General features: G+C 43.7%; 1 protein-coding gene across 6 annotated transcripts in view; it reads right to left on the bottom strand.

Annotated features, from left to right (window-relative positions):
- LNX1 (ligand of numb-protein X 1) overlaps window positions 1-12,880 on the bottom strand; it is a 374,186-nt gene that overhangs the window by 183,813 nt on the left and 177,493 nt on the right. For all 6 annotated transcript variants that reach the window (XM_075127920.1, XM_075127919.1, XM_075127918.1 and 3 more), the window contains one exon: window positions 10,139-10,232. The gene's annotated coding sequence lies outside the window, so the exon portion shown is untranslated. The remainder of the gene's footprint in view (window positions 1-10,138; window positions 10,233-12,880) is intronic.

Raw genomic sequence — 12,880 nt, 5'->3', positions numbered from 1 at the left:
CACACAAACCACCACTTTCTATATTGTATAAGCACTCATCTCCCCCACAATATCACATCCCCTATTCATAGCGTACAAATTGCTGTACAAATACAACCACAAACATACTATTCTTCCTCGTCCATTGATCCAAGCAAGTCCATAATGGGGGAGGACAAAGCATCTCTGATTTCTGTTGTGAGTGTCCATCCTGTCCCAGCTGTGACAGGTGCACTTTCTGACTGAGTTCAGCAATCCATTATTGTTGCTAGATCCACTCAGAGGCAAATGGCACAGCTTTAGATTTGCAAAGATTGTGAAGCGCACAACAAGCCACAATAATGGAGACAGCATTGATTACACTGAAATCCAAAAGGTTCTGTAAACAGCACCAGTGGGATTTCACTCTGCCAAAAGCCCATTCAACCACCATTTTATACCTAATGAGAGTTTCGTAAGCCAAGGCGAAAGGGGGAAATTACTCCATTTATGACAATGCCATTTGCTGGGAATAGTGTCCTACCTTGTCCACAAAGGCAGACCCTTCATCGGAAAACCCTGGCATCGTGAACTTTTCCAGTGCATCTCACATGGACGTCCAAAAATTGGCCTCTGTGGTCTACTGGGCCCTGCATAGCAATGGAATGGTACCCTTTCTGAAGGGCAAACTATGGGGACACGAGTCCCATCAATGGCACCAGTGCAATTTGGAAACCCCATTCTCACCAAACAAGCATTTACTTCAGGGATATTGCTTATGCCCACCACCTTTGGGTAAATCAATTGCCTGATTGCCTCCAAAACCTCTGCCCTCACTGCTCCCAGAGTTGACTGTCAAACACCAAACTGGTTAGCCTGTGACCAGTAGCAGTCTGGGGAAGCCAGCTTCCAGATGGTTATAGCAAGCTGGACTGGCATGGCTGCCCTCATGCATATGTTGTGATGCTAAAGGGTCAGGGTAAGCTGCTTACAAAGCTCCAGAAGTGTAGCTTTCTTCATGGGAAAGTTCTGGAGTCACTGCTGGTCATCCCAGGTCTGCATGATGACGTGATCTTGCCAGTCTGGGTATGTGGCCTTGCTCCAGAAGTCTCAGTCTACACCGGAGACATCAGGAGCTACACAGCATCAGCTAGTTTGAGTCTGCCACCTCTGTCTCATCCTCCTCATGCCATGACAGGTGGCATCAGTAGGTCAGAAAGCACCACCAAAATGTCCACCAACATCCCATTCTAGACACTACTAATGACAACTTTTAACTTGAAGAAAAGGGGAACTACACAAAAGTGAGGAAGCTAGTTAAACAGAAATTAATAAAGGAACCATCATAAGAGTGAAATGCCTGCAAGCTGCATGGAAACTTTAAAAAAATCACTACAATAGAAGCTCAAACTATATGTGTAACCCAAACAGCAGCAACAACAAAAGCAAGAGGACCAAAAAACCACCACCATGGCTAAACCACAGAGCAGAAGAGGTGGCTAGAGGCAAAAAGGCATCATTTAAAAATCGGAAGTCAAATCCTAGTGAGGAAAATAAAAAGGAGCATAAACGTTAACAAGTCAAGTGTAAAAGTATAATAAGAGAGGTCAAAAACAATTTGAAGAGCACCTAGCAAAAGACTCAAATTAATAGCAATTTTTTTTTAAGTACATCACAAGCAGGAATGCTGCCAAACAATCCATGGAGCCACTGTATAACCAAAGTGCTAAAGGAGCATTCAAGGGGGACCAAGCCATTGCGGAGAAGCAAAATGAACTCTTTGCATCAGTCTTGATTGTAGAGAATGTGAGGGAGATTCCCACAGCTGAGTTATTCTTTTTAGGTGACAAATCTGAGGAACTATTCCAGATGGAGGTGACAATAGAGGTAATTAAGGAACAAATTGGTAAATTAAACAGTAATAAGTCACCAGGACCAGATGGTATTCAGTGATGAGTTCTGAAGGAACTCAGATATGAAACTGCAGAACTCCTCACTATGGTATGTAATCTGTCGCTTAAATCATCCTCTGTATCAGCTGAATGGAGGACACCTAATGTAATACCTATTTTTAAAAAATACTCTAGAGGAGATCCCAGCAATTACAGGCCAGTCACTCTAACATCAGTACCAGACAAATTGGTTGAAAGTACAGTAAAGTACAGAATCAGACACATAGATGATCACGACACATTGGGGAAGAGTCTACATAGCTTTTGTAAAGGGAAATCATGCCTCACCAATCTATCAGAATTCTTTGAGAGGGTCAACAAATGTGGAGAAGGGTGAGATTTCCACCTTCAGAAAGCGTTTGAGGTCCCACACTGAAGGTTCTTAAGCAAAATAAGCAGTCATGGGATAAGTGGGGAGATCTTCTCATTGATAAGTAACAGGTTAAAAGATAAGAAAAAAGGGTAGGAATAAATGGTTGGTTTTCACAATGGAGAGATAAATAACGGGGTTCCTAAGGATGTGTACTGGGACTTGTGCTGTTCAACATATGGATAAATGAAAAGGGGGTAAGCAGTGAAATGGCAACGTTTGCAGATGGTACAAAATTATTCAAGATTGTAAGTCTTCACAATCAGCTTTGGATATAACTAAGGGCTCTCTCAAAACTGGGTGACTGAGCAAAAAAAGGCAGATGAAATTCAATGTTGATAACTGCAAAGTAATGCACATTGGAAAACATAATCCCAACTATACACACAAAATTATGGGGACTAAATGATCTGTTACCACTCAAAAAGATTTTGGAATCTTCATGGACAGTTCCCTGAAATCATCTGCTCAACTTCCAGCAGCATTCAAAACAATTAACAGAATGTTAGAAACCATTAGGAAAACAGAACAGAAAATATAATGCTACTATATAAATCCATGGTACGCCCACCCCTTGAATACTGTGAAGATTTCTGGTCACCTCATATCAATAAAGATGTTAGAATTGGAAAAAGTACAGAGAAGGGCAGCAAAAATGATGAGAGATTAAAAAGACTGGTACTGCTCATCTTAGAAAAGATACTACTAAGGGTTGATATGACAGGGGTTTATAAAATCATGAATGATGTGCAGAAAGTGAACAAGGAAGTGTAATTGACTCCTTCATATAACACAACAACTAGGAGTCACCCAATGAAATTAATAGGCAGCAGGTTTAAAACAAACAAGAAGAAGTACTTCTTTACACAATGCACAGTCAACATGTGGAACTCATTGCCAGATGTTGTGAAGGCCAAAACTATAACTGAGTTCAAAAAAGAATTGGACCTATCCTCCATGAATTTATCTATCAATGGCTATTAGCCAAGATGATCAGGGATGCAATCCCCTGTTCTTCCTGTTCCTAAACCTCTGACTACAAGAAGCTGGGACTGGATGACAGGTGATGGATTACTTTGAAGCATCTGATACCAGGCATTGTTGGAAAGCAGGATACTTGGCTAGATGGACCCTTGGTCAGACCCAGCACAGTCATTCTTATGTTCTTATGGATGCTCTGCCTGTTTCTTGAAATTGGAGCGGAAGTCTGGGCAAGACAAATTCTTCAAACGAACCACTGGCTCCGGTTGCTAGGAGCCAGTGGGCCTAAAAGACAGCTCAGCTGGATGCATAGTCAGGCAGTAACAACCTTCTGTAAAGTGCAGCAGGATGGACTGTCAAGTTTTCTCATGCTGCATCATAAGCAAAGGGCTAGGCTGGCTAACGCTGGGAAAGGCACTAGGAAGCCTGGGATAAGATGACTTGACTTGGGCTTGCATAGTGCACTGTAGACGCATAAGTGCGGGTGACAGCAACCCATATTCAGAAACTCTAAACCTACTGTCTATATTCAGTGCGGATGCTCAAGCCCAGGCTTACAAACACCAACCCTGTGGGCTTCAGTCCCAGAGACCATGAGCTTACACTGCTGTATATATATATATATACCCTTAAACATAAAGAGCACGATACTTATCTGACACACATCAGTGAAGTTCTAATGGAACCATGCCAGTTTACATCAGCTGAATTTCTGGGTCCTTTTTGTTAAATGGCATAGCTGAGGATCCAGTCCCAAGGTTAGTGATACAACTTCAGTGATTTACCAGGCAAAAGCAAACAAACTACATTGGAGCCTAAAGATTAAATCCTCTTTCCACACAACTGTTCCCAATTTAATTCTTATTTCCCATGCAGACATTTAGAAGAGAACTCCAGAAATCCTTTATTAGAATTAAAAGGTATTAACGTGTAGGATAATATTCAAAATCTCTTCTGTAATTTCCTCTCTCTCTTTTTTCTATAAACATGGGAACAGTTAACCACTCAGGAAGGACTATTGAAGAATTCCCTTATTTGAATCAATCCACATTATAAGCAAGTTTTTTTTATTATTATATTAAGGATAAACATAATATATTGTGTGGAAAAATATGAAACAGATTTTTTTCCCTTTCAGTCAGTTGAGGACTTAAATAGCCCTTAAAAAGACTTCATGCAGCTACCAGACTGGTAGTATTGCGCTGAACTAGCAAACAAGGGAAGAAAAACTAGCAATAAGAGATGAAAATTCTTTACTCCCTCTATAGATTTACTGTGTTGGCTATACGGTGATCACAAGAAATATGTACTTTGGTGTACCTGACACCCTGAGTGAGATTAATCAGAAGTTTCCTTTGCCCCGTGAATCACTGATCAGCCAATGAGGTTTTGTTCTGTTGATACAATACCTCTGTCTTGTGTTTCATGGGGCAACTGTTGTCTACTGTTCTGTGGAGAGTGGAGGTCTTTGTGAAGCTAAAAGGTGATTCCGTCTTGAACATCCAAATTTAAATAAGTTTCTTAGCTTTTAATATGGCTCAGGTCATTTTTTTTTCTAATTTGTTTCTGGACCTTACTACCTTTCCCAAACACAAGTACCTTTTAGGAGAGAGCCAGTTACTCTATCTTTCATAATCTACTCTTCCTTACATATCACTTCTATAATCTGCCCTTCCTATGGTAAGTCTAAAATGCTGAATGCTTCCACCCACCCAGTGAAGGAAGAATAACCCACTCTAGTCTCGGCACCAACAGTGAGCATATACTATGTATGCACTTGCATAGGTTCTCTGTGCTGTGCTCACACCCAGCTGCTCCACTCAACTTTCTTAAAAAATAATTACTTTCTCCCAAGATCCAGCCCATCTCCTTCTCCATCTACTTATAACTTGTTTGATTCATGCACAGTATTAACGGCTGGAGCAAGGACTCAGAGAGAAGAGCAGCCCTGCAGTGGTCTAGGCTATCATGCTGCTCTTCTATCTCAACGTCTATCTGCTTTATGAATGAGTGACGGTTTAGGCAGGTTTTTATAGTTTTTTGGATGCTTAAGTAATTGGTAGTTTGTCCTGAAAGAGACACCTACCTGTATTAGGGGCCAATACAAAGAAATAACTTGTCTTCTCCTACAGATAAGGTAGAAGGAAGTATTGGAGCAGGCCAAGTTAGCAAAGTCCTCTAATTTGGAGACAGTCAGTTGTTATAGCCAGAAGGAAAAAAAAAGATCCGTGGTCAGAGACCACAGCTCCCAAGATTCCTGGACTCAGTAGGAACAGAAGGAGATCATCCACATAGAGGGATAACCAACAGGATTCAACACAGATACCACTGGGCCAGCAAGATATTTTTAAAGGTTATGTGTGAGGAAAAGCAGGAAGGACAAGAGCTCCAGCCTACAGAACTAGAGGAGGAAGATCTGGTGTCCCAAGAGGGACGGTTGTAGGTGCCTCATTAGGGTAAAGTTTGTGGATGGAGCTGCAAAGAAATACACTCTGTGTCTACTTGTCCCCGCCAATGGTCCTGGCCTCAACTAAGGAAATCCTCCAATCAATCAGTATTAAAAGTCTGTGTGGCTTATCAAGCCCATTGCCCCTCAGAATCTAAGACTGTCCCTCCCTGTTTGGTTTCCTTGAAGGACATTTTCACTATGGTTTATAGCAATAATAAATGTGGAGTATCTAGGTGGCAAATATCAGGGCATGGCTAGAGGTAAAGTCAGGATAAAAGCATAGGTAGAACAACAGGACAGAAACACAGATAAGGTGCTTTGCATGTTCTTGTCTTGTTTCTTTTGCTTTTTTTGGTTGCATTTTTGTTTTAGACTTGCTAGCTAATAAGTTTGCTTCTGTGAAAAATGATATTTGTAAGTTTATTAATATCACTTTTCACAGCAGACTTCTCAGCCCTGACAAGCTGGGGGATAAATTAAGCCTTGGATGGGGAGGTGGATAGGGAGGCAGTGCGGGCCAGGGCTGATGGATCAGGGGATGGAGTTCACCAGGCCCTGAGGCTGGGGGGCCAGAGCCTGTGGCTGGAGCCTGCCACCACATAGCTAGAGCCTGCTGCCCGCCACCCTAGGGCTGAAGCCAGAAGCCAGAGTCCCACTACCCCTGGGAAGGTGGGGAACTCACACCATCTGTCTGCTCCTCTGGCATTTGTGACTACAGAGAGGGGCAGGGCCCAACCCATCCTGGTGGTCCCAGGGGAGGGGCCGCTGTTTCCCCCCACCTCCCCAATCACTGCCCAGACGGTTAAGGTCTCAAGAAAAGCCCTGGGTGGCAGCATGTGGGAATCTGGGAGGCAGTGACCATGAGTTCATTGAGTTCAGGATCCTGACACAGGGAAGAAAGGTAAGCAGCAGGATACGGACACTGGACTTCAGGAAAGCAGACTTCGACTCCCTCAGGGAACTGATGGGTAGGATTCCCTGGGGGACTAACATGAAGGGGAAAGGAGTCCAGGAGAGCTGGCTGTATTTCAAGGAATCCCTGTTGAGGTTACAGGGACAAACCATCCCGATGTGTCGAAAGAATAGTAAATATGGCAGGCGACCAGCTTGGCTTAACGGTGAAATCCTAGCGGATCTTAAACATAAAAAAGAAGCTTACAAGAAGTGGAAGATTGGACATATGACCAGGGAAGAGTATAAAAATATTGCTCGGGCATGTAGGAATGAAATCAGGAGGGCCAAATCGCACCTGGAGCTGCAGCTAGCAAGAGATGTCAAGAGTAACAAGAAGGATTTCTTCAGGTATGTTGGCAACAAGAAGAAAGCCAAGGAAAATGTGGGCCCCTTAATGAATGAGGGAGGCAACCTAGTGACAGAGGATGTGGAAAAAGCTAATGTACTCAATGCTTTTTTCGCCTCTGTCTTCACTAACAAGGTCAGCTCCCAGACTGCTGCGCTGGGCATCACAACATGGGGAATAGATGGCCAGCCCTCTGTGGAGAAAGAGGTGGTTAGGGACTATTTAGAAAAGCTGGACGTGCACAAGTCCATGAGGCCGGATGAGTTGCATCCGAGACTGCTAAAGGAATTGGCGGCTGTGATTGCAGAGCCATTGGCCATTATCTTTGAAAACTCGTGGTGAATGGGGGAAGTCCTGGATGACTGGAAAAAGGCTAATGTAGTGCCAATCTTTAAAAAAGGGAAGAAGGAGGATCCTGGGAAGTACAGGCCACTCAGCCTCACCTCAGTCCCCAGAAAAATCATGGAGCAGGTCCTCAAAGAATCAATCCTGAAGCACTTACATGAGAGGAAAGTGATCAGGAACAGTCAGCATGGATTCACCAAGGGAAGGTCATGCCTGACTAATCTAATCGCCTTTTATGATGAGATTACTGGTTCTGTGGATGAAGGGAAAGCAGTAAATGTATTGTTTCTTGACTTTAGCAAAGCTTTTGACATGGTCTCCCACAGTATTCTTGTCAGCAAATTAAAGAAGTATGGGCTGGATGAATGCACTATAAGGTGGGTAGAAAGTTAGCTTGATTGTCGGGCTCAACGGGTAGTGATCAATGGCTCCATGTCTAGTTGGCAGCCGGTGTCAAGTGGAGTGCCCCAGGGGTCGGTCCTAGAGCCGGTTTTGTTCAATATCTTCATAAATGATCTGGAGGATGGTGTGAATTGCACTCTCAGCAAATTTGCGGATGATACTAAACTGGGAGGAGTGGTAGATACGCTGGAGGGCAGGGATAGGATACAGAGGGACCTAAACAAATTGGAGGATTGGCCCAAAAGAAATCTGATGAGGTTCAATAAGGATAAGTGCAGGGTCCTGCACTTAGGACGGAAGAACCCAATGCACAGCTACAGACTAGGGAGCGAATGGCAAAGCAGCAGTTCTGCGGAAAAGGACCTAGGGGTGACAGTGGACGAGAAGCTGGATATGAGTCAGCAGTGTGCCCTTGTTGCCAAGAAGGCCAATGGCATTTTGGGATGTATAAGTAGGGGCATAGCGAGCAGATCGAGGGACGTGATCGTTCCCCTCTATTCGACATTGGTGAGGCCTCATCTGGAGTACTGTGTCCAGTTTTGGGCCCCACACTACAAGAAGGATGTGGATAAATTGGAGAGAGTCCAGCGAAGGGCAACAAAAATGATTAGGGGTCTGGAACACATGACTTATGAAGAGAGGCTGAGGGAACTGGGATTGTTTAGTCTGCAGAAGAGAAGAATGAGGGGGGATTTGATAGCTGCTTTCAACTACCTGAAAGGTGGTTCCAGAGAGGATGGTTCTAGACTATTCTCAGTGGTAGAAGAGGACAGGACAAGGAGTAATGGTCTCAAGTTGCAGTGGGGGAGGTTTAGGTTGGATATTAGGAAAATCTTTTTCACTAGGAGGGTGGTGAAACACTGGAATGCGTTACCTAGGGAGGTGGTAGAATCTCCTTCCTTAGAAGTTTTTAAGGTCAGGCTTGACAAAGCCCTGGCTGGGATGATTTAATTGGGGATTGGTCCTGCTTTGAGCAGGGGGTTGGACTAGATGACCTCCTGAGGTCCCTTCCAACCCTGATATTCTATGATTCTATGTGGCCACAGTGGCCGCATTTGAGAAACATTGCCCTAGGTACACCTGTATTCACACCTCTACACTACTGCAATAATGTGTGCGCAAAATATGCCTTGAGAGGTATTATGTGAAAGTTAATAACATGCTGGTTATTAATATAATTGTCAAATGCATGTGATAACCTTATATGTGAAGTTCCAATTACCCTCTATTTTATATTATTAGACCATGCTGATGTAAGCAGGGTCTGAATGAACTCTCCCCTGATAACTAGTTCGGGACGGGGGGAGACTTCAGGAGCAAACTTTATTTACATGAACACACTTACTCTGCATACATATCTAGCAGAGAGGAGTTGTGTAGGTCCAAGTGATCAGCTTTGGATGGTTATTGGGATTACAGATCACTTTAGTATTAAATGCAGGGGTAGTGAAATGTTATCATCTTCGTTGTGTGACTAAAGGAGAGCAGAACTGTGCTGAGCTTGTCCCGACTGAGGGGGTCACCCTCAGCTGAAAGGAACTTGTTAAGCCAGGGGCTCCAATGACAGACCTCTGTAAAAGTAAGAGGGGTGGGGACAGGTGTCCTAGCCAGGAGAGGTGGACTCTCCCTAAGGGTCCCCAATCTGGTTTAACCCATCCCTTCCCACGGTTCAAAGATAGAGCTAAAGAGGTATCGTTAGGAGCCTTTTTGTTATGTTAAAGTGGTCAAATGAGAGCTGAAATCACTTGTGGTGGGGCAGTGTTTCTGCTCAGCCTGAAAAGAGCTGAAAATCACTAAGACGGATGTGCAGAGGTCACAGGAGAGAGGCAAGTGGAAGCAGAAGGCGACTGACGGTTGGCCGGCGAATGAGCACCTGGCAAGACGGTGATCAGAATGAGTGTCTGGTGAGGCAACGAGTGGCTGGTGGGGCAGCCAGGCAGAAAGGATCCGTGGGTGGCGGGATGGCTGGCCAGAACAAGTGCTCAGATGGCAAATGAGCAAGGTGCCTTCTTCCCCGTGTGGAAGGTGAACTCACACAGTTGCACCTCTGAACCCTGGGTCCTCACTGACCAAGGACAATTTAAGGAATTTTCAGTTCACCATGTTGGTCTCCTTGAATTGTACTTCACCCTCCATATTATATTCTCTCTTGTTCCCCCTTGTCTATAATCTGCCTAGCCACAGCACTTTGGCAGGAAGTATTGGTGCCTTTTGTACATTTGGGTGGGAAACGGTTAGATGACCTAGAGAATCCTGCCTGGCAACTAAAGGTGATAAAAGGTTACAGTGCCTTGTGACAGCTGCTGTCCATCACAGAGGCAGCCCAGTGCTTACATCTATTCCCTACTGAGACAACATGGCCAATTGAGAAGAAAGCTTACCTGATCCTGTCCTGAGTATCCTGGTGTTCGTGGTTCCTGTCCTTTGATGTCCTGTGGTCCCGGTGATGTCCTTAGTTCCTGTGTGTCCAGGGTCCTGTGTAAACCACGAGAAGAATGGTGATGTGTTAATACCTTTAATTTGTCTTACACACCTTTGGTGTACGGTTTTGGGTTCTTGGCTTAAAGCCGGTTTGTATTGTTAACATCGAGTGGGTTTCCCGTTTCCTTATTGGGTATCGTTGTTGGGGGTCCTTTAATAAACGGTTATTTGTTTTGTACCTAATCCTGTCTCTTTGGTTTCTTGGGAATAAATCATTAACTGATGATAGATGCAGCAGGGGGACAGGCTTGAAGTGTGGGGGTTTGGGCTTAATTAGGGTTTCCAGTTCCCTTAGTAGTTATCACCACCAAGAGTGGGGTACAGTGAGGGAGCAGAGAGGAGCACAGAAAAGGAACTTTTGGTTGTAGAACTCAAGAACATGAGGCAAAAAGCACTGCCCCACACACTCTGGGGTAGGTATCCTGCTCACAGTTTTATGATTATGAATCCTGCTTGTGGCATTTTCCCTAATTAATATCAGGTGACTTCCCTCCTTTCATTAAAAAGGTTTCTTTTCTACACTCAGACTCTGTGCTTTCGAGTGGAGACGTATTGCCTCTCAGAGGCGCCCAGGGGTGGTGAGTAATTTTCCAAGGTTACTGGGTGGGGGCTCAAGCCGATTCTGTGTTGTGTTGTTGAAGAGGAACCCCCAGATATTGAACCCAGCCCTGGTTGCTGCCAGCTTCACCTGGCAGAAGGGTTATATTAAAACAAGACAGCCTAGTCTAGGTAAAGGTGATAAACAGCTCTGCCCTAGACAAAGGAATTTCGGTCAATTTATATATTAGACACGAACAAAGATATCGAGCTAAACCAGGGGTGTTACCCTGAGCCAGAACTCAAGAGACAGAGAATTAACATGGCTCCTGCCCATCAGAGAGAGACAGCAGACTGAATCCCCAGGAAGCCTTCCTGCCTTGTAGGACAAAGACCTTATTTGTGAGGGAGGGATAGCTCAGTGGTTTGAGCATTGGCTTGCTAAACCCAGGGTTGTGAGTTCAATCCTTGAGGGGCCATTTGAGGGATCTGGGGCAAAAACTGGGGATTGGTCCTGCTTTGAGCAGGGGGTTGGACTAGGTGACCTCCTGACGTCCCTTCCAACACTGATATTCTATGAAAGATGTCCCTTTGGGGATATAAGAACCAGAGAGAGACTCCATCGTTATTCTTCACCTTAAGGAGACAAAGAAATCAAGCGTTATGATCTCTGTGATGGATCCTGGCCAGTAAAAGCTGGTAAAGAGACTGTGGGTGTGAGAAGCCATCTTGAACAAAGACTGTATCTTGCTAGATTATATCTTAGAGTTCGAAATTGGTGTTTTCACTTTTATTTGCTTGTAACCATCTCCACCTATATTTCTTTTACTTTGTATCACTCACTCTAGGCTTGTTTCTTGATAAAGTTGTTTTGCTTTCAGTGCCATGTCAGTTCAGTAAAGTTTTAGTCTCTGTAGAGGCAGCGAACCAGCATAGGTCCAGTGAGAGGGACTACTCTCCACAGTAAGAGGATTCTGGCAAATTTGGGGCTGGAAGGATACTAAGGTCACTCTGCAAGGAGCATCCAAGGTGGACAAAACCAGGGTGAGGCTTGTGGGCTGCTAATAAGCTTTTCGGGTCAGAGCTCTGAACCAAAGCTGCACAGCCAGGAGACACCCTGGGTTACAAGGCAGATGATGACTGAACCCCTTACTCGCCTGAGTGACCCCAAGCCATGACAGTATTACTATCCTGAGAACACACACTTCAGTACAGATGGACAAATTCTGATATTACTACAAGTGGGCAGATGAGAATATGTCTGGCACGGGGCAGGAGATGTTGGGAATAACCCACAAGGGTCTTGATTTGACTATTGGCTTCGGACTAGAATATCTTGTGAAACTGTAGTCATTAAGAGAAGATTTTGAGCTGAAATATTTAAAAAGTGTGTATTGGAACTATTCTGTGTACGTTGCTGATCTTGGAATGGATCTGTTTCAGAATTACACCGCACTTTTAAAGCTGCCATCTGATAATTAAAACAATACACTTCTAAACATTCATTTTAGATGATGCTGTCAGCACAGTTGATGGATAGGATTTATTTAGTGAATAAAGATAGAAAGTTTTCCTAATAATTAACGTGCACTGATTTGAATGTCTAAACAGTCTTGTGTTTTCTTTACTAACATGATTAAATGGACCTTAAAAAAAAATCAAAGGTTGCTGCTCAGTTTACTGAATCACTTCCAGATTTCAGACTGTTTGATACTCTAAACACCATGCTGATGTTCCATGCAAGGTTCACTGTTTGGCTCATTTAAACTTAGCCAATGCTCTTTATAGCAGCCTGTGAAGAAAAGAAACCATTCATACCCTAGTTTAAAGGCGTCAAGGAACATGCCAGATTTTTATCAGAAAATTCTTTAAAAATTGAATGCTGAATTACAAAAAGAAAATGTAGTCTTTAGGAGAGTTTAAAGTAAATACCATCTATTCCCTCTACAAAGGGATTTTCTTATCCAAACAATGCTAGTCCACTTCAGTTGTATAAACTTATGTTTGATCAGAATATTTTCATAATAATAGAAGCACATAATCACACTGTAAAGGCAAACAAAACACACTGGTACATACTCATAAAGCTGATATTTAAGGTAAAG

The sequence above is a fragment of the Caretta caretta genome, chromosome 4 (assembly GCF_965140235.1).
Source record: "Caretta caretta isolate rCarCar2 chromosome 4, rCarCar1.hap1, whole genome shotgun sequence".
NCBI lineage: Eukaryota > Metazoa > Chordata > Testudines > Cheloniidae > Caretta > Caretta caretta.
The sequence above is the reverse complement of the archived record's forward strand: the minus strand, read 5'-3'. Positions and strand labels throughout refer to the sequence as shown.